The sequence below is a fragment of the Saccopteryx bilineata genome, chromosome 1 (genome assembly GCF_036850765.1).
Source record: "Saccopteryx bilineata isolate mSacBil1 chromosome 1, mSacBil1_pri_phased_curated, whole genome shotgun sequence".
NCBI lineage: Eukaryota > Metazoa > Chordata > Mammalia > Chiroptera > Emballonuridae > Saccopteryx > Saccopteryx bilineata.
Window position 1 is genome coordinate 297,554,916 of NC_089490.1, and position 23,644 is coordinate 297,578,559.

Consider the following 23,644-nt stretch of genomic DNA (forward strand, 5'->3'; position numbering starts at 1 on the left):
CTCTTCAATTAACATTATGGCTTTATGTTCCATTAAAGGTTGTTAATAGAAAAATCCATCCCAAGAACATCTTAGGCAAAACCATGGTTGAAACCATCACTGTCCATCACGCCCTCATATGAGAAACATCTTGATAAATGCTTTCAGCAATTAATGCAGGAACAAGCTTGACTTGCTACACAAGGCATTTGGGTTTGTCTGCTCTGCTTGCCCTTCTCCCTCCCTCCCTCCCTCCCTCCCACCCTTCCTTCCTTCCTTCCTTCCTTCCTTCCTTCCTTCCTTCCTTCCTTCCTTCCTTCTTTCTTTCCTTTCTTCCTCTCACCCTCCTTCCCTTTTTATCCTAAATAAGATAATAGAGACTCCATAAACAAACACAGTTCTCTTTTCCTCAGAAGTTGCCCAGAAGTTCAGTCAACCTTGTGCTTTAACTTTGAAAGATGAAATTCATAACATAAACCTCTCCAACATTATAGCAAATCAGGACTCAGAAGCTTTTTTTCAGGGTGGCAAGAGGTAAAGCAATGGGCTCTGGTTTGAAAAAATATATATTACTTGGAAAACTGATGCATAAAACAGATAAAAGTTCAGCCATTGAGAACAAAGCTCAGAGCTTTCCCAACTAAGTCCTCCCTCCAAAAGCCCCCCCCCCACTGGCCCTAGATCCCTCATGTTCCGGTGACCATATATGATCATCATTTGAAAACTACTGCTTTATAGTATATTTTACAATGATCACATCTACCTTGTTTTGTGTCTGCCTTTTTATCATTGACCACATGAAAATGTCACAGTATTAGGTACATGATAAATGTTTGTATTTCTATATATGATTACACATGAAAAAAAATGGAAATGTAAGACATTAACTATATGTATGTAACAAGCAAATAGAGCCCAGATTATAACTCAAAACTGATTTGAGGCTCAAGCAATACAGGTTTGAATCTCTGCTAAGGTAAGAAAGCTACTTAACCTCTCTTAGCTATAATTTACATACATAAAAAATGGTTACAGTATTGTTTATCTTAGTACACTGCTTTAAGAATTAAATGAAAAAAAAGAATTAAATGAAATAAAGTCTGTAAATAATCCTGTGCAGTGCTTGATTCAGTAGGTATTTATTATTATCTTCATTATTTTTTGGCTCTCACTCAGGTCAATATATTATGAGAACATATGTATACTATGTGCATATACATGACGGAGAGAGTATGTATATAAATTTCACGCAAACTCAACCCCTATAAGTTTTTTTAAATAGCTAGGTTGTTTACCTTCTAGGTCATACAACACACAAATGTTTCCGTTATCATACCTTGGCTGGCCACAGAGAGATGCTGCCTCATTAGTTAAGGATGTTTTCTGCACTACCAACTCCTTTCCAGTAAGACTCTCCCAGACTGGTGTCCTTAGGCAGCCAGGTGAATTCAGAGAAGAGCTTCTTACATTCCAATGAAGACAGTTCATAATAAGGCCGAGCTGACAGAAACAGCAGGGCACAGCCCACACCTCCCACCCTTTTCTTTATCCTGAAGTAGGTAGGATGCTCCCAAGGCACGGACACAGGCCGCATACTCCAGGGATAATTTCAACATTGACAACAAGTTCACATTATTATTATTAATTTTTTAAGCGAGAAAGACAGACAAGCGGGAAGGGAGAGAGAGACGAGAAGCATCAATTCTTAGTTGTGGCACTTTAGTTGTTCATTGATTGTTTTGCCACATGTGCCCCATGAGGGGGCCCCAGCAGAGCAAGCGACCCCTTGCTCAAGCCAGTGACCTTTGGGATCAAGCTGGTGAGCCCGCGCCCAAGCCAGCGACCTCACAGCCTCGAAGCTGGGTCCTCCTCATCCCAGTCCAACGATCCACCCACTGCCCCACTGCCTGGTCAGGTGCAAGTTCGCATTATTTAAATCAAAGTAATCACCTGGCTATGGAAAGACATGGGATGGGATGGAGAATTGGGAGGAACAAAGGGAGAACATGAAGAGGAAAGTGTATCGGGCACTTTAAAGACCAGAAAAATAAACGTGGAGTTCTAATTCTTCATATGCAACTCTCACAAAAAAAGGTGACGGTGGGTATTTCCTAGGAGTTTTAAAGTGGAGCCTCTCAGGCCAAAACATCTGCAGAACTGAAAAGGAAGGCAATGATTCCGAGCCTCACATCTGCAGAACTGAAAAGGAAGGTAATGATTCCGAGCCTCACATCTGCAAAACTGAAAAGGAAGGCAATGATTCCGAGCCTCACGACTGCGGGCAACCACATTCCATTCCCTCTCCCCTCAGCATCAGCAACGAGCAATACAATAAAAAGGTGTTCAGACTGTCAAGACATATGATTGATTTTTTTTTTCTTTTCTTTTCTTTTTTTTTTACTCTGCTGTAAGGCCTGTTATGCATTGGAACAAAAAGCAAATGCTTTCCTCCTAAGCAGAACTGGGTGGAACTTTTACATTATTTAACACTCATGAAGGGATAACCTTGTCTTTCTCTCCATGAAAAAAATGGAAAGCAGTTTATGTCTACAAAAAGTTTGCTAGCTTTTTAGTGTGTCCCTGTCCCTCCAGAACCCATTGGAATCACATTGAAGTCCCTAGAAAACCTCACAGTGGAAAATTAATACAAATGACCTACCTATTCACAGGACCAAGACAGGATGAAGAACCATGAAAGCTTGGACTGTCTGAGAACAGAGCTCTGCGGAATGGGAACAAAGCTGGGTGGAGCTCATTGGTTCAGAATAAATGGGGCTGCACTTGGTGCTCTGTTTTTCCATCCATCAAATTGACAGTCACAGTCACCAGGACAGAAATGATCATTCATTACTGAACTCAGAAAAGAAAGACAGAGCTTGGAGCCACATGCCAGAATTGAGGATCAGGTGCCTTTTAATTTACTGTGGACTGCAGATGGTAAAATGATTACTCTTAAGTAGTCATATAACTTCTGACTTCAAGTAAAAGGTCACACCTCAGTCTGTTACTTCGCCAGGAACAGAACTGTCAGAAAATGCCATTTCTCTTAGAAAAGACAAAAGGACCAGATGTAATTATAAATAGTTGTATGGTGTAAATTCTGAATTCAGATTTTACATTATACAACTCTATAGTATCCTCCAAGTTTACTATAAAACTGATATTTTTTTTTGAAGGACAAGAGTTTAATATAAAGGATCAGTAATTAAATCTAAGTAACATATCCCAAAGGGTTTTTGCAAATATGAAAGTCATTATTTTCAATTCATATGGTACCATTTATAGTTAATTTAATGGTAATTTTTTTGTCGTTTTTCAGAATCCCTGTGAGGTTAAATATAATTAGATAAAAAGTGACGGAAGAGTTACATTGGTTTGCTATAATTTGGTTTATTACTTTACTCTTAGAATGGAAATTGTATATTAAAAAGCTCTTTCTTGGAGATTTTCTGGAGCAAGCAAAATTTATGATTGTGATACCTTTTTAGTGATGGTTTTGTGTTTTGATGAACCAAGAAACATATGGAAGAAATGTGAATTATGGGGGAAAATACTCTCATGGGATATGTGTGCCCTATGAGCCGAATGATTATTAGGACTTAGGTTTATTTCCAAAAAAGCAGCTGTTAGAATTTGTTCTATTAGAGGCTATGGTTGCTTTCTTATATCAGTTGGTGGCACCTAATCAGGACTTCTGCTACCTCCATTTTGTTGTTGTTTTTAAGAAAAAATAAAATTATTAACCATCAGTTCTGGAGTAGTTTAATAATTGAAGAGGAAAAAGTACCTGAAGGGTCAAGAAACAGATATGTTTGTTCTAACTTTTTATTTATTCAGTCAGTAAGAGATAAATGTTTTATTATCTCTGTGGGCAAAAAAAGAGAAAAGCCGAGACTATTACTGCTGATATTCTGGGAATAAGTACCATTTTATTCATTCTAATTAGCTGATGTTCACCATGTTGCACTTATTAAAGCAGGAAAAACCTTAAACTTTCTTTGATAAACCCAGGCCACAGTAACCTCTTTTTCTTCTTGACTTCTATAATATCTACTATTCTCTGTCCCATTCATCTGCACAAAGACAGCATAAGACATACCTGTTAGACCACCACCTTCAGTTTCCAAAAGGGAAGGTAGACCACAATTCTCCTCTACCCTTGGATGCCTGAAAATCTCAAAGGGAATGCTCTGTGTCCTCTGCCAAGCATCACCCCAACTAGGATGGAGAGACAGCACAGGGCTACAATGTTACTTCTAATTCTACCTGACCTTGCCAAACTTCCTTCCCTTGGCCAGTTCAAAGGGTCTTTCATTCAGTCTGGACATAGGATGAGAAACCTGGTTAGTCTGTTGGCATCTCCTTCTCAAATGTCTCTTCTCACTGCAGTGAGGACTTTTTAAAGTTAGAAGCTATAAATTTGGCATATGAGGTTTACAACACTAAAGTAATAGATGACGAAAGTATGGCTGCCAAATGGGGTCTGATTGTCAGCTGACCTGGAGGATGGAAACAGAGCCCATTCATCACACTTCACGTTCCATCACATTGACCTTTACATGTCATCATGACACAGACATTTGTATTTTCACTGTCAACTGCAGTGCCCTGAATACAGTAAATGCCCAAGAAAGGTCTGGGACTCATGATTAATCAAAGGATTTTAGACTTATTTTATATTAAAGCTGATACTAGAGAGTTGTGATAACCAATCTTGGCCAACAAAATACTGACAGCAGGGGCGCATGACTGGTTTCCACAACAAGGGAAATAGTACTTCAAAGACATGTTTTATTTTAAGAATTCAGACATTCCTATGGCTATTTTATAACTACCAATTTGTACTTCTTAAGTCAATAATATTGTAATAACTCTCTATGGTGCCAGGTAGGTAGTTGAAATATCAGGAGGAACACTTTGTAAAGTATATGATTGTCTGACCATTATACTGTACACGTGAAACTAATACAAAATATTTATAATATCAAATGTAAACTATAATGGGAAATTTAAAGAATTAAGTAAAAATGCATGCATACCCCAGTTTTACCTTTTATAATAGGTTTGCTATAGATTAGATTATTATACCAGAGATATCAGTGGCCCAAAGTAGCCATTCTACCAAGCACCCTAGCTGAGATTTGACTGTATTTCCAAACTGAATCTCTATCTTTGTATGCAAAAGCCACTAAATACCTAGGGCCTGAAAGGGAAATTCTCCCCTCTATCAGTAGTACCACAGCAAGACAAGCAATCTAGTGGTAGCTTTAATATATCAAGTTCCAATGCTCTAACCAGCAATTTTCAACCGGTGTGCCACAAGAATTTTTAAGACATGCAATACCTGACTATTTAGTCAGGGACACTGACCTCTTTTCCCTTACATTGTCAAATAAAAAAGTAACAACAGCCAACACAACAATAGCCATCTGGTGTGAATAAATCAAAATCATACCTATTTTTGGTCAGATTGGCAAAAAATATAATATATTTTTATTAGTACCAAGAAGATGCATATTCCTTCCACTGAGATGACACAACAATCAATATTTTGCCATATTGAAAATATATGGGCCCTGGCCAGTTGGCTCAGTGGTAGAGCATCGGCCTGGCGTGCAGGAGTCCCAGGTTAATTCCCGGCCAGGGCACACAGGAGAAGCGCCCATCTGCTTCTCCACCCCTCCCCCTCTCCTTCTCTGTCTCTCTCTTCCCCTCCCGCAGTGAGGCTCCATTGGAGCAAAGATGGCCCGGGCGCTGGGGATGGCTCTGTGGTCTCTGTCTCAGGCGCTAGAATGGCTCTGGTAGCAACAGAGCAACGCCCCAGATGGGCAGAGCATCGCCCCCTGGTGGGCATGCCGGGTGGATCCCGGTTGGGCGCATGCAGGAGTCTGCCTGACTGCCTCCCCGTTTCTGGCTTCGGAAAAATACAAAACAAAAAACAACAAAAATATATGTAATTTTCTGTATCATTTGATAGAAAGTTACAGAATAAATATTTTATTTTTAAATCACTTTTTCCTAATCATGTTAGTAATACATGCTCATTGTATAAGCTTGTAACACATAGAAAATAAAAAATTAAAAAATTCATCCCCCCCAAATTTACATATATATATATAAATATACATATATATATAAATATATATTCTTTTTGGTGTGCTGCAAAATTTTAGTGATTAGTTTATACGTGCCATAAAATGAGAACGGTTGAAAATCACTGCTCTTACACATCGTTCCTAGTTCCCACAATCTAACAGACACTGAACCACATGCGTAATTATTTAATCACTTCTTCATATGGGCAAAAAACATTCACCAGCCTCCCTTCATAAATCAGCCTATCCTTCATAAACATAAAAATGATTGAAAACAACTGTGATTTTATGCAAGCCAGAGGAAAAATATCTGTCAAAGATCAGGCTATATTCTATAGAACTTGAATCAACTTTCTAAGTCTAAATGCAGCTCACCAATATAAAAATTCCTTTCTGCATCCATAGAAATTGACATTCATTACTCACCTAAGGCCAATGGATAACATGTGGTAAAAGGATGAAAAAAACCTGACAATTTCTTACCAGCCACGTGGTAGACACTCATAATATTTTGTTGCTGTTGTTAATGCATTGTTTTATTTTTAGGCATTCTGTTCTGGAATGATATATGCTACAGAGGACAAAATTTTTCTCTTTTAAGTTAAAAAATACCCATGAACCATAAAATTTTGGTGCTTTATAAAGATGTTTGCATAAAAAAAATTTGTACAGACCCTTTGCAGTTATTTATAATATTTCCTGATTTAATCACAGGCAGCATGGTCACAGGCTTACAACACATTATGAGGCATCTAAATTTATTATGCTTTATCAACTTGGTGATCATTATGTCCTAGTAGGGCCCTTTAGTGGGGTTCAGACAAAGAGAGTAAAAAAATTAAATATGCACTAGTTTTTGTCATTTTTATCTTTAATTAGGACCAAAAATATGCATAATGAATTATTTTTATGGAAAAAACCACCACCAAAATTCTCGCTAAATGACTCAGAATGGTAAATAGGACACATTTTTTTCATTTTTTAAACTGACAAAGTTTCCTCACATATGCATTACTCCTATTCAAATATATGAAGATGAGATTGCCTCAATAGAGGACACATTCACTAAAAAGCTCTACTTTCACCCACGGAGACACACCACTCTCTCTTTCACATGCAAATACACACAAGCACGTGAAAATACACACACACACATTCTTACACACATACTATTAAAGAGATGAACTGAATAATAATTTTTAAGAAAAGCTTTACTTTCACTAAATAGCTATTTTCTACTATGGATTTTCTTAAATAACAGACAGCGGAGGTGAAACTAGTATTTTTGTGTGTGTGTGTGTGTGTGTGTGTGCATATGTATGTGGAGAAGGTGGTATAATATTTGACATTTAAAAATTGTCTCTCCTGACCTGTGGTAGCACAGTGGATAAAGCATTGACCTAGAACACTGAAGTCACTGGTTCAAATCCCTGGGCTTACCCAGTCAAGGCACACAAGGGAAGCAACTACTACTACAAGTTGATGCTTCTGGCTCCTCCCCTCCCCACTTTCTCTCTCTAAAAATCAATAAATAAAGTCTTTAAAAATGGTCCCTGTACTCATAAAGATTCCAAATAAATGCTATGTGATTTGTAGCATAACTTCGGACACAACTTCTATTGTGTAATGTGGCATCATGCGCAATGTCAGCTATTTGCATTATGATTGCCACCCAGCACATGAACAAGATAGCCAATAGAATATGAACATGCTTCAGCCCAAGCAAATATCAAAAAATAATTTACATTTATAAGAATGCTTCTCGCTTCTTTTTCTAAATATGACATGAATTGTAAGATGCTGGCACAGACTAGTAAAGGAGACTGTGACACAATCTCTTCCACTGGAGATTTAATAAGAGAGCAAGGGAGAGGCCATACTAGGTGGAGCACTGGGCAGTCATGCTTGGTGACTTTGAATATGCTACATGGTGTTTTAAGGTCACTTACAGCCAAAGGTTAATAACATCAATCAATCATCCCTTAATCTTAATGGACTATTAGTTTCACACTTAACTCAGAAATTTTATTAAACTGCATGAGAAGTTCAAGTCAAGATTTTTAATGAGAAATTTTTGATTTATGAAAAAAATGACATGTTATATTCACTAAAATAGTTCCAGAGTGAAGAAGATATTGGCATAAAAGTTGTAAGAGCTTCTTTGCACTGAAGAGCCATCAGAGACCTTCTGAAGAAATGGTTCAATTTTTGATGGAGTATAATTTATTTTAAGGAAATAATTTCATGGGGAAGAGTTTCTAGTAGTTAAAAAGCTATAACAAGCAAAATTTAAAAATAGATTCTCCTCCTTCATACCTGTGCACATATAAAGATGTCTACTGATGATGAGGCAGGGGGCAGGTATTAGATCTGGAAGAAAATGCCCCAGGTTTTTGTATTTGAATCTGTGTATTTCACTAGATCAATTCTTTATCATTTACAAAAGTGCCAACAACAGCCCATCATACAACAAGTGCTATAGTTAATATTACCCTTTAAATTCACTGTCTCTTTCTCTCACTCTGGTGAGGTCAGAGCCCAGTCTTCTTTGGTTAGAGACAGAAGCCTTCAGGTTAAAAGAGTTGTCCACAGGTAAACTTTCTCTCCAAAAGTAATTGGGAACAATCTTTTGCTATAAATTGAGCTTAGTGACATGGCTATAATCAAAAGACTTAAACAGAACTCTTAAAAGACTTAAATCAGCGGTTCTCAACCTGTGGGTCGCGACCCCGGCGGAGGCGACCCCTGTGTTTTGGTCGTTCGACCCCCGCCGGGGTCGCGACCCACAGGTTGAGAACCGCTGACTTAAATGGACATAAAATGTGAAACAGAAGTCATTGTGTTTAGAGAAGTTACCTAACCAGCCAGCAGAATGTTTGCTACCCTCTGTCAGCACAAAAGCAAATTAATGGTTAACAACACTCTGTTCTACCAACTATTTTTTCCTGAGCAGTAAAATACTTAGAGAAGTTAGAAAAATGAATAAGAGAGACATGCATGTTATTCCAGTGCTAAGAGATTCATAAGAGAACAAATATAATTGGATAATAATACCTAATATTTATTAAAAGCCTACTATGTTCCAGGCACTGTACTAAACTATCATGCATTATTTCATTTAATTCTCACACTAATACTATCATATAGTACCACTGTTATCTAAATTTTACAGATAAAGAACTTGAGATTTATAAAGAACTTGCTCAAGGTCCGCAAAGATAGTATAACTACTTCTAAAATCTGTGCATTTCAGCATTGCTCAAAACTGCTTCTGGGTAGCTCATCAGTCTTTTTGTTGGCAGTATTACATGAGCTTAAACATCATTCTCAGGTCCAATCTAATACAATGGTCAGTTTTAAGGACACAAAATATAAAATGCATAGCTAAACAGAATGTGTGAAATGAGCAAAAACATTAAGTATATAATTAACACTCTTCCTTTAGCGTCCCTTATTCCTATATGAAGGTCAAGAAAACATGAGTTTTTATATTTCTTTGCCATGTATTTTTTGCCAACAGACTCTTTCAGTTATAATGCTTGCCATCATCATCCTGACTTTATCATTTAACAGTGTCTGGCATGTTAAATAAGTAACGGTCACCCATCTGTTTGAGCTAAAATCAAGCCCTGTCTTACAGACACCTGAAAACTTTCTGAATGATAGGCACCATATATTATCACAGTTTCAATGAAAAGCCAGTCACCATCAGATCAACCCTTGCACCATACTGCTTTTTTCCCACATTTCTCACCAAATATATAACAGGATAGGTTCTACACCTTGAGCCAGCAGTAATAAGCTCTTTTTCTTCCATTCAGATGCCCTTTATGTAAAATTTGTGAAAAGCAAAGATGAGCCGCTTGTCTAACTTTTATTGTCATGTTTTCCTGATGTGACATTGAACCTGAGTATCCCTAGCCACCTGGGAAGTGAATATCAAGCTTGCCATTGAACTGAAGAGCATTCTACGGTTTTATTGTGCCTATGACAGGCCCTTGCTGCAGCTAAACTTCTGCTAATGTGCATTAAGCAACAGCTTAACTTTTTAGTGGCTTGTATCATAACCTAGGTTTATTATTATTATTATTATTTTGGCCCTAGTTAAAAAGAAGGAAAAGAAATCCCTTAAAATATATAATCTGGGAAGGTTCACGTTATTTGAAGACTGGACGCCAAGATACAAGAGTGACTTGATTATGAAAAACAGTTTAAACCAGTGAATTTATCCACATATAAACAAAAAAGTGGGCAAAGTACAGCGTAAGCATGCCCTCATTTCGAACTGCTGGTGCACATGACCGTGAGAAGGAGGAGGGTGGTGGGAATATTAAAATTAGGTGTTTCTACTAATGTAAATAGTGTTTATGACCCTATTCATAAGCCTTTAAAGACAGTTGTTAGCACTGGGCACCATGTCAGGTTCTAGCCAGGGCCTGGCAGTAGAATAAGTCTAACAGTTAATAAAGTACATAGTGAGAACAGGATATGAATTTATGCCTCCTAAGAATTACTGTATTCACAAATGACCATTTCAGCACAGCAGTTTTGGGCCACCACTTGGGAAAGAGACTAGCTTTAAACAGCAAGAAGGGCAACATGCCACCTTCTGGGTAACTGACAGAGATGAAGTTCTCTATTAGGAGAGCAGAAGGACCTTTAAAAACCCTGTAGTGTTAGGTTGCCGCATAAAATACATAAAGAGGCCCAAAAGAACAATATGGATGAGAAAATCTTATTTATTCATGAATGAGAAAAATCATAAACTCTTACCTGTCTTCTTTAGAGTGACCAGAGGTGAGAGAGAAGCCAAGAGCCACAAACTCTTAGATTTCCTCGAAGTGTGTTTACTTCTGGGTGGATTCTCTCAGGTATAATGCAGAACAATTCTTAAAATCCAGGGCTGTTCACTAAAAGGCAAAAATTACAAATGTTGCTGATACCAGTTAGGATTGCAAAATATAGAACTGCTCTTACCTGAAGCCTTGAAGGGTTAAAAGCAGATCACCTGACAAGCATCTAGCATTAGGTATTGCCCAATCACCTGATGAGCATAGACTGGATTCCCCTTGAGTCCAGTGCTGTGCTGGGCACCGTGAGAACTAGAGAAGCAATCACAAGACTTCTATGTGGTCTCTGTCCTCAAATAACATACAAGAGCTGGAAACATACCCATAATGCACACAAAATAACTTGGTATCAAAGTAAAATAGTGACTAATTAAGTCCTAAAAGAAATAGTGCTGAAAAGGGAATGTGAAATTTCAGAGAAAGCTGATTAAGGCCTGGCCCAATGGAATATTTTGTTAAAATAAAAATAACAAAAATCATAGCTATATTTTAAGTATTTGTGAGATGCCATGCCCTATTTTGAGCACATTTGTATAAATTCAGTTGATTATCACAATACAAGCACAGGAATACACTTATTCCTAGTCTGCAAATGGAGAGATCGAGATGCACAGAGGCTTTTGCAGTATTACTTTTTTCACGATCATTCACATGAGTCTGTTTTGAAATCTCTTCTGTTCCACCTGTCTACTCTTTGTCCATGTTTGTGCCACTACCACACTCTTGTCATTTTTATAATTTTGTTCAAGTTTATGCACCTAAAAAGTATCAGAGTCAAGATTCATCAAAAGACAGACAGGCTCTAGAATTTCTTCTCTGAATAGCTTTAATATGTGGAATTTGAGAAAAAGGAGAATTAGAAAGATAAAGGAAAAAAGAGAAAAAGCCTGATGAGCAGCACCTGTTTCTCCCAAGAATCTTAGGATTAGTCTTCCCTGCCTCCTTTCATGTTTATAGCCATCACGTGTAACTTCTGACCAATTTCTTTCTCCTCCGGTCCAGTAAGAAATACAAAGGTATCCTAGTTTTTGGAATTTTTCCTGAATATAGGTTATTGTGTTGGAATGATGAGGGACATTATCTCAAATCTATATTTGTATACCTAAATATATAAGCCTAGAATATATTTGCAGACATACATAATTTCAAAATTTTTACTTTGTATGTACCTTCTCAGAAGGCTACTGGAGGATGCAACCCAGCAAAACAAAACGTAAATAAAGAAAAACGACAGCATGGATTGAGGAAGTAGGAGAACAAACGCAGCAGAGAAGTCCCGAGAGGACAGTGTATAGCAGTGCTAGAGGGCATTCAAGCCCAAGTGGGAGCAGTGGGATCTAGGAACAATAGCTCCGAGAAACAGAGTTCAGGAATGAACTTGGATGATAATGAATATAAGGATAAATTAGCCTGACCAGGCGGTGCTGCACTGGATACTCAAGTGGAGGTTGGTATCCCATTTGAACTGTTGACTGCATCGGTGCCCATCATCCAATGTCAAGTTATGTTCCATCACCACAGAGTCATGAATTTTCAAAGAGATTGTGCACCAAGCATTTAACCCAGTGCCTGTGGGCATTGCAAGTGGGCATGCATTCAATCCTCCTCAGCTTGTTCCATCACCACAGAGTCATGAATTTTCAAAGAGATTGTGCACCAAGCATTTAACCCAGTGGAGGACCCAAGTTCAAAACCCCAACATCATCAGCTTGAGCGTAGGCTAACCAACTTAAGTGTGGGGTCACTGGCTTGAGCACAAAGGTCACTGGTTTGAAGCCCAAGGTTGTGTGTGGCTCAAGCAAGGGGTCACTTGGTCAGCTGTAGACCCCTGGTCAAGGCACATATGAGAAAGCAATCAATGAGCAAATTAAGGTGCCTTAACAAAGAATTGATGCTTCTCATCTCTCTCCCTTCCTGTCTGTCTTTCTCTCTGTCTCTCTTTTTGTCTCTGTCACAAAATTTTAATAAAGGATAAATTCAAAATTTAGTCATAAAAATAACTAAACAGAAAAGTGGGATTTATTAATTCAAGGAAAAACAAAAACTTGTAAAATGAGGCAAGAGAAACACTACTAGACTCAGGAATAAATAATCTCTACATAGACATAGTAATCACTAAACAGTGTGTTATTGGACAGATGGAAGGAATAAGAAAATGGAATCTTCACCTTCTTGTATTTCATAGAAGGCTGCATAGGATATATACAGTTAAGAAATAGCAATATAGGCCCTGGCGGGTTGGCTCAGCAGTAGAGCGTCGGCCTGGCGTGTGGGGGACCCGGGTTCGATTCCCAGCCAGGGCACACAGGAGAAGCGCCCATTTGCTTCTCCACCCCCCCTCCTTCCTCTCTGTCTTTCTCTTCCCCTCCCGCAGCCAAGGCTCCATTGGAGCAAAGATGGCCCGGGCGCTGGGGATGGCTCCTTGGCCTCTGCCCCAGGCGCTAGAGTGGCTCTGGTCACGGCAGAGCGATGCCCCGGAGGGGCAGAGCATAGCCCTCTGGTGGGCAGAGCGTCGCCCCTGGTGGGCGTGCCAGGTGGATCCCCGTCGAGCGCATGCGGGAGTCTGTCTGACTGTCTCTCCTCGTTTCCAGCTTTATAAAAATACAAAAAAAGAAAAAAAGAAAAAAAAAGAAAAGAAAAAAAGAAATAGCAATATAAATGTGTTATTTAGAAATATGAATGTAAATAATAAAAACATCTAAAAGAGTATAAGGAGGGACAAATATAAGGTGACAGAGGATGATTTGACTTTGGACGATGAGTATACAATATAACAGACAGTTCAAAAGATGTGGAGATGTCTACCTGAAATCTATGTACTCTTGTTGATCAATGTCACCCTGTTAAATTTAATTTCCTAAATAAAAAAAGAAAGAAAACCTACCACTGAGAGCGTACTGTGAGGAAAAAACTATTATAAAACAAACTTTGTTTTTAATGTTTAAAAAAGAAAGAAAGAAAGAAATCTCACTCTTGACCACACATTAGTTGTATGATCTTGAACAAATTCCTGTTAATCCTCTGGGAGCTTTAGTTTCTTCACCTAAAGTGTGGAAAGCAATACACCTCCTGTTTCACAAGCTGAGGAGGATTGAATGCATGCCCACTTGCAATGCCTGCAGGCACTGGGTTAAATGCTTGGTGCACAATCTCTTTGAAAATTCATGACTCTGTGGTGATGGAACATAACTTGACTTTGGATGATGGGCACCGATGCAGTCAACAGTTCAAATGCTGTAGAGATGTTCACCTGAAACCTATGAGCTCTTATTGATCAATGACACCCCTTTAAATTTAATTTCTAAATAAAATAAAAAGAAATTCACAACTCTGTATATTCATCTCATTTTATAAATGAGGAAGTAGAGGCCTGATGCTTTAAGTAACTTGCATATAAAAGTTTCTAGTATTAAGTTACTTGAATTTCTCTTTCTAGTAATTCACTCTTGCATATGTGAGTGCCTATAGAGATTGAGAAATTCAAATATATTAATATTTTCCCTCATTCAAAAAATTGGGGTAAGTCAGGTATGAAAATGAGCATGGTGACCTCGAGTGTAAAAGGAAAATTAAGATTAGCCTTAAAAGAAAGTCCATCTGCAAAAAATGTGAAAAAAAACAAAAACAAAAACTGAAAACATGCTTTCTACATCACATTAACACCAGTTAGTCAGAGGGTGCTGATGAATACAGGCGCGTGGGAGGCTGTGTGCAAGTGTCCTTTTAGGGCTGTTTGGTGGGGAAAAACAAACCCTGAACATTTATGGAAATGTTTGCTCAGTTTGGTAATAAATGTCTGAAGCTCTGGAGTGTTTGCCAGCATAGCTCTCCTCATACAATGGTTGTGGGAGTCGTTTTTAAAACGGATTTACAATCAAACTGGCACTAGGGAAGAGCAATAACCATGAACTGAATTCTCAATAATAAATACCTTTTCAGGCGAAGGGCTACATGACTATTTCCAGATTTGATTGCTGTGATTCATAAATTCCAAAGACCTTGTGCTTCTCCATATCACAATGCAGTTAGGTTTAACTAGTCCCTGTGGAGATATAGAGAATTAATTGCTTATAAACCTTAGAAATAAAGCCAGCAGCTTGAACTCAATGAGAAATAAAGACAAGTTGGCACCTAAGCAGGACAGGTGAGAAAGAGCTGGAAGCAAGCCAGCCATCCATGTGCAAAAATAAACCTTTATACATTGCTTTTTGCAACAGAGCATTACAAAACAGTGCATGCATACAATATAGCTATTCAACATTTTAACCTAATGGCAAAGCTTTTAAAGCCAAGACCTTCCAGTAGACTAAATGCAGCATAACAATTCTTTTGGTCAATGTTAAGGGTAAAATGAGTCAATAAAAAGCACAAATTTTAATGCTGGCAAATGTCATTGTTTCTAAAGTTGTTTCCTCCAAAAGAAGTTTAGGTGGGATTTCTTGGAGTTTTCTGTGGCGTACTGGAAAGACCAAGTTAATAGGATTATCTGAGCCTCAATCTAGATAATTACTAAAGAAAAAGTAAGAAATCTTCAAATGTGAGGAAAAGCTTGTGTTAAGAAGGAGCACATGCACATGAGTAAGCCTAAGACCCCCAAATCTGGAGAACGCATGAAGCATGAGGACCAGTTGTTCAAAGTCCAATTGGACAGTTGGATGCTGCAGTAGGATGGGTTTTACTATGCGGAGAACAAGTTAGAGCAGCTGCAGAGGTCGTTGGAAAAGCTGACTCTACATCATTTGAAGATGAGCAAAGTGAATGAATGGAGGAGTTTTAACATCAATGATATTTTTTTACTTGACCCTGAAACCTGAAAATAACTCAAGAGAAACAGTGAAAAGAAGCTGGTACTAAGACTCTAAAAGCCTTTGCTAAGCACCATTAACTTTAATGAAACAAGACAAAGAAAGGGTTAATAACAAGGACAGCCTCCGTGGTCTGGGTGCCTACACTGTGCCCAGAATATTGAGAAACTCTCTATTTGCATTAGCTCATTTAATTTGAGCCTCTTTAAAAAAAATGGTTTCATTATTATACTTCTGGGGGGTAACATGGTTAATAACATTACATAAATTTCACTTGTACAGCTTTATAATTTGACATGGTATACCTGTACTCTATTATCTGCTCACCACTCAAAGTCTAGTCTCCTTTCACTATCTTGTATTTGATCCCTTTTACCTTCTTCATCCCCACCCCATACACCATCCCCTCTGGTAACCACTATTCTGTCGCCTGTATATGTGAGAGTTGATGGTTGGTTTATTTTGTTTGTGGCTTTTAGTTTTATATTCCACAGATGAGAGAAAATGCAGAATGTGCCACCTTGATTAATGAAATCCTCACTTTGAGGCCACACTGTGATAAGCATCATATGAGACACAAATATCTTTGTATGTTTTGCCCTTTGAGTGAGAACTATCCATAAACCTCTTTCCAAATTTCACTGTGAAGAATTTTCCAATCTTTTTTCTTTCATGCTTCTGACTATTGATACAAAATATTGGCCAGAGCCATGCAACATTCTTAATTCCATTTTTTTTGTGTGTGTGTGTTTTGGGGTTTTTTTTTTGTTGTTGTTGTTGTATTTTTCTGAAGCTGGAAACGGGGAGAGACAGGCAGACAGACTCCCGCATGCGCCCGACCGGGATACACCCGGCATGCCCACCAGGGGCAGAGCTCTGCTGCGACCAGAGCCACTCTAGTGCATGAGGCAGAGGCCACAGAGCCATCCCCAGCGCCCGGGCCATCTTTGCTCCAGTGGAGCCTTAGCTACGGGAGGGGAAGAGGGAGACTGAGAGGAAGGAGAGGGGGAGGGGTGGAGAAGCAGATGGGCGCCTCTCCTGTGTGCCCTGGCCGGGAATCGAACCTGGGACTTCCACACGCCAGACCGACGCTCTACCACTGAGCCAACCGGCCATGGCCCTTAATTCCATTTTACAGAGGCACATATTTAGGCTCAGAGAGATTAAGCACCTAAATTTCCAAGGTCAGCAGCTAGGAGATGAACACAAGTCAGGCTGACTCCATTATGTCATTTAACAATCTCTGAAAGGATATTTCAAAAATTCATTTGATTTATAACAAGAAAAAGAAAATAATCATTTTATTTATCAAAGAAACATTTTCAAAGACCAACCATCAATCTTAAAAATTCCTAATAAGATTCAAATAGCTTCCTACATGGATGAAATAGAAATGCAGCCAACTATACAGGAATAAAATTCAATCAGAGGTGAGATGAGATTATACTCTGTAACAAATAATGCTCAATCAGAACCTCTCACAGAGATGAGAACTGCACCCTCTAGTCTGTGCTACTGTTGGACAGTTCTAATTACTATATATACTAACTTCTCAATACTGAGTTGAAATTCCTCCCTTTAACATTCATGGGTCCAATTCTACCTTGTTATACAAAGAAATACCCTGAACCCCTTCTCCACATTCTTCTCTTACTTAGGTAAAAGAGCCTTAGTTCCTTGACTATTCCTCATTAAAGTTTTTGTGACCCTTGATCCTCTTGTTTTCATCTAGACTTATTTCCATTTATGAATATCTCTCTCCAAGTATAATACCAAATCTGCAGAGATACTTCCAGAGGTCTTCAAACTTTTTATAAAAACCGCCCACTTTTGCAGTGCTGGTCAACCTGGTCCCTACGCGCAACCAAACAGCGCTGCGATTGGCCTACCATGAAAGCTGGACTGCCCACTAGTGGGTGGTAGGGACCAGGTTGACCAGCACTGCAAAAGTGGGTGGTTTTTATAAAAAGTTTGACGACCCCTGGTAGGGACCAATTTTGTGATAGATGTAGTTACTCCAACCTGAAAACATCATTGCTCTTTTGCTGTCATAAAACACTATTGGCTTATTTATATTGAGCCCTCAGTCCTTTTTGCACACACCCTTATTCTAGGCAAATGAATTTGAAGTCCTAAATGTAAGATTTCATATTTATCTCAATAGAGTTTTATTTTCTTGTAAAACTTGATTAAATCCTAGACTAGCAAGAATGACTTGTGTTACTTCCAAGCCAAATACTGATGATGTAGGTGCCAAATCCTACCTACAGAGTTGCTTTTTCTCTCTCTGCCACTTTGACCAGCAATGTTCCAGATGGTGGCTGTTTTGTCAACCTGGGTCCTAAAATGCAGACAGTAGTGCTGTGTTACAAAGCCTTCTCTACAAGAAATACTTCTTTGTATTTAAGTCATGCAGGTTTTGGTGTGGCTTGTTTCTCCAATCTGGTCCAGCCTGGTAAATAAGACTTTAATTTTTGTAACATAGCAGCTTATTCTTTAGGTACCAGATACTAGTTTCAGCAGTCTCTCTTCTATAATTCAAAAAACTAAAAGACAAAGACTTCCTCCCTAACTCAATGTTATTAAGAAAGCGCTCTCCAGCCCTGGCCGGTTGGCTCAGTGGTAGAGCGTCAGCCTGGCATGTGGGAGTCCCGGGTTCGGTTCCCGGCCAGGGTACACAGGAGAAGCACCCATCTGTTTCTCCACCACCACCCCCCTCTCCTTCCTCTTTGTCTCTCTCTTCCCCTCCCGCAGCCAAGGCTCCATTGGAGCAAAGTTGGCCTGGGTGCTGAGGATGGCTCTATGGCCTCTGCCTCAGGTGCTAGAATGGTTCTGGTCACAACAGAGCAATGCCCCAGATGGGCAGAGTATCGCCCTCTGGTGGGTATGCCGGGTGGATCCTAGTCGGGCGCTTGCGGGAGTCTGTCTGACTGCCTCCCCGTTTCCAACTTCAGAAAAATACAAAAAAGAAAGAAAGAAAGAAAGAAAGAAAGAGCTCTCCAGAACTGTTGTCCTGTCTGTGAAACTCACCACTATCACCACTGCATGTACACACACAGACACAACACCATTTGCATTTTTCCCACTTACAAAAACAGAACTCTGCCAAGGGGAATGGTTTGAAAGTCCAAAGATTCCTTCACACTTGGACTGGCATTGTGACACACAAGTTCGTTGCATGCACTTCTCATCCAAAGGACCACAATTTATAGCATCATGCAGACATCTAGATATTCAGCTTACTTGTGTCATGTTCTTTTGTTCTCAAAATTGTATTACCACACACAAAAAAAATCCTGTGTTGATTCCTCTGGTGGGTGGTTAGGGTGGGATTACATTAATGGAAAAGGGAGGGAAATCTTAAATAGAAATTACAGATGGAATTTCTAATATGTGGCAGCAGGAATGTGACCTTTACCCAAATAGCTAGTGCAGGAAGATACTGGGATAGTAAAATAATAACTCTATCAGGAACCACAAGATGGACTAACTTCAGCTTATGTTAATCAATTCCATATCCGAGTAGTGATTGTAAGACACAATATGTCACCTAATCACCACTCACTGTTTTCTCATAATTTCATATGTATTTTTCTTGTTTTCATGATTAGAATATAAATAACTAAAGAGCAAAAATATCTTAGATTTTATTTAAACAAACTACATTTTCTAGCTATATAGAGTCTATATAAAGAGTTCTCAATAAATACCCTTTTAACAAGTTTTAAGGATAGTTTTGACACTAATAATTAACATATATCATAATTGACTAAAAATATAACCAAACTTCAAATAAAGCAGATAGCTTGCATTTAGAAAGCAAATCAAATTTTAACACGAATCCTTAAGTTGGTTATAATCTTTTCAAAGTAGCTATAGATGGCCCCTTGTATTTTTCCCTACTAGCTATTATTTAGTTTAGAATCTCTTCATAAAATGATCTTATGAGTATCAATGATTACACACTTAATTTTTCATTATTAAGAAAAATGAAAGTTGTGATGCAATTAAATTATTCACATATATCCAGAGAATTTTCAAAATTATATCCACAGAACCTTTGGATGCCACCGAATCAGTGTACCTGCCATCTCTTGCACATAGAATAATTTGACTGAATGTAAAATATGTGTTATTTCTCTTTGTCACTTAAGTAATATTAATGTCATTGCCTTAATTTTCCCAACTATCTAATTAGAATTAATTCTAAGAAAAGTCAAAATAAAAAATCTTATAATGCATTATAGAATCGTACACTTAAAACCTATATAATTTTCTTAACCAGTGTTACCCCAACAAATTTAATTAGATAATTACCTTCAAAAATACTAAAATTTGTATAGAACTGCAAAAAAACCCAAATAGTCAAAATAATCTTGAGAAAGAAGAATGAAGCTGGAGGCACCATACCTCTTGATTTCAAACTATATTACAAAGCTATAGTAGTCAAAAACAGTATGGTATTGGCATAAAAACAGACACATAGATGAATAAAATGGAATAGAGAGCCCAGAAATAAACCCATTTATATATTATTAATTAAGTTATGACAAAGGAACCAAGAATATACAATGGGGAAAGGATAGTCTCTTCAAAAAACTGTGTTGGGAAAACTGGGCAGACACATGCAAAAGAATGAAACTGTACCACTATCTTACATTATACTTAAAAATCAACTCAACTTGACTAAAGACTTGAATGTAAGACCTAAAACCATAAAACTCCTGGAAGAAAACATAGGGATAAGCTCTTTAACATTGATGTAGGTAATATTTTTTTGGATTTGACACCACTGGCAAAGGGAACAAAAGCAAAAACAAACAAGTGGGACTAAATCAAACTAAGCTTCTTCAAACAGCCAAGAAAACCACAAATAAAATGAAAAGGCAACCTACTAAATGAGAGAACAAACTTGCAAATTATATATCTGATAAGGGGTTAATATTCAAGATACATAAAAATTTGTATAACTCAATAGCAATAAAAAAATTCAACTAAAAATAGGCAGAGGATATGAATAGACATTTTTCCCAAGAAGACATACATATGGCCAATGGCTACATAAAAATGTGCTCAACATTACTAATCATCAGGGAAATGCATATAGCACCTCATACCCATTAGAACAGGTATCATCACAAAGACAGGAGTTAAGTATCAGCAAGGACATGGAGAAAAGGGAGCCTTTGTGCACTGTTAGGAAGAATATAAATTTGTGTAGCCATTATGTAAAACAGTATGGAGGGTCCTTAAAAAATTATGACTAGAACAATTGTATGATTCCTCTTCTGGGTGTATATCCAAAAGAAAGTAAAACCAGATCTCAAAGATATTTGCACTCCCATGTTTATTGTGGTATAATTCACAATAGCCAAGATATGGAAATAATACAACTACCCAACAAAATAAATGGATAATGCTTGACCTGTGGTGGTGCAGTGGATAAAGCTTCAACCTGGAATGCTGAGGTTGTTGCTTTGAAACCCCAGGCTTGCCCAGTCAAGGCACATACAAGAAGCAACTACTACAAGTTGATGCTTCCCCCTTCTTTCTTCTTCTTTCTTTCTTTCTTTCTTTTTCTTTCTTTCTTTCTTTCTTTCTTTCTTTCTTTCTTTCTTTCTTTCTTTCTCTTTCTTTCTTTCTCTCTCTCTCTCCCTCTCTCCCTCCCTCTCTCTCTCTCTCTCCTTTCTCTAAAATCAATAAATAAAATCTTAAAATATATGTATATAAGCAAGCCCTGACCACATAGCTCGGCTGGTTAAAGCACTGACCTGAAGTACAGAGGTTGCCACTTTGATCCCTGGTCAAGGCACATACAGGAATGGATTGATGTTCCTGTCTCTCTCTCTCTCTCTCTCTCTCCCTTCCTTTCTGGTTAAAATCAATAAGTAAATTTAAAAAGTTAAAATAAAATAAAATGAATAGATAAAGATGAGGCACATGTACGAATATTATTCAGCCATGAGAAAGAAGGCATTCCTGCCACTGTGACAACATGGATGAACATTGAGAGTATTACGCCAAATGAAATACGCCATACTTATCTGTGAAATCTAAAAACAGTAGAAAAGAGATTGCCTGGGGGACTGGGGGTGGGGAAAATAAGAAGAAGAAGGTAAAAGGGTACACACTTTTAGCTGTAAGATAAATAAGCATCTAATGTAATTAGATGCTTTTATACAATGTAATTATACACTGCATTGTACAATTGAAACTTGTTAAGATAGCAGAACTTAAGTGTTCTCACCAAAAAATAAATGATAAATATGTGAGTTGTAGATGTGTTAATTAACGATATGAGAGGGATATTTTCATAATGCATATGTATATTAAATCACCACTATATATATTTAAAATATCTTATAATTTTATATGTCAATTATATTAAGATAAAGCTGAAGTTTAAAGAGTCAAAAATATTTAAATTTATAAAACAATTCAAAGTTTATAATTTACTTTGCAAAATAGATTTTATTTCTTTGTATAGTGAGCCCTTTTAAATATTTTAAAATAATTCAATATATTAAGAAAGAACAGATTACTAAGCAATGGGAGATAAAAACAAGTAACAACTTGGCAAAGTAACTAGCTAGGAATCCCACTACACATGTTCCTTCCTAGTTTACACTAATGATTCTTAATATTTAATGGGTTGCAGATTTACCAGGGAATCCAATGGACACAATGAACAAACCTCTACCCTCAGGAAAATATACATATACATACTAACTTTTACAAGGATTTTATAGAAAACAGTAATGCTGAGTTGTGAGTAGAATAAAAAATCTAGAAATTCATGTAGTGGGGTAGTAGTTTGTACTTAATATGGGATATCCTATAGGAACAATTTAATAAAATGTCACTTAGAATCCCAAGATAATAAAAAAGTCAATAAATCATGTGGGTAAAATACTGCACACACAAAATTTTTAAATAACAGGAAAAAAACACAAAACCCTGCTAGCTGAAATCAATTGATAATTCCCTGTTAGGTACCTATTGTATATTCAACTAGTGTAGGCATGTCCAGAACACGGATAAATGTTATGTGACTTGGTCATTCCTCTTTAGATAGAGATTGCTGATAGCTCATCCTTTCTTCTGTAGTAAAGAACCCTTGATTTTTGCCCTGTCTTAGGCATCCAGAATAAGGACTATGCTTCCCAGCACCTCCTTAAAGCCAAATCCTAAGTTCTGGCTCATCAGATGAGTGGAAATGAATTGTGCTACTTTGAGAAGTGTCCTTAATGGGAAGGATCCTTCCTTGCCTGACTTCCTTCCTACTGCTGCGATGTGGACAATCATGAATGAAGCTCTTGCATTTCCTACAGAATACATAATAACCATGAAAATGGAAGACTCGCCTGGAAGAGCAGCAAACTAGAAGGAGCCCAGGCCTTGAACATCATGGAGCATCATGCCAGCCCTGAACGGCCTACCTCCAAGTTATATGTAGGAGAGAAATAAACTTCATTCTTGTTTAAGCAACTGTTATTTTGAGTGTTTAATCACTTGCATCCAAACCTGATCTTCATCAAAGAGCTTACATTGTTGTTGAATATCATAAAAATTAGTCTGTGTGAAACTCAGTAAAACAACACAGCTAGGGCCAAATGAAAAACCAGCTAGGTTCTAGTTGAATAAAAGTTTTCAGTTTGAAATGGGATGTATTTTCCCATAGGACCAATCTAATAAAATGATGCTTAGAGTTTCAACACAGTCCACTAAAAGCAACAGCATAGTGTGGCTAAAACACGGTGTGCTTAGAAAATTTTAAACAGTAAAATGAGTAGATAAATAATATATTAGAGCTTACAGAACCCCTAAAAGATCTTGAAAGAGGAACAACATAGGATTTCCCAGTAAATTACAGTATTAAAACTGGGGAAAATAAGCCCTGGCCGGTTGGCTCAGT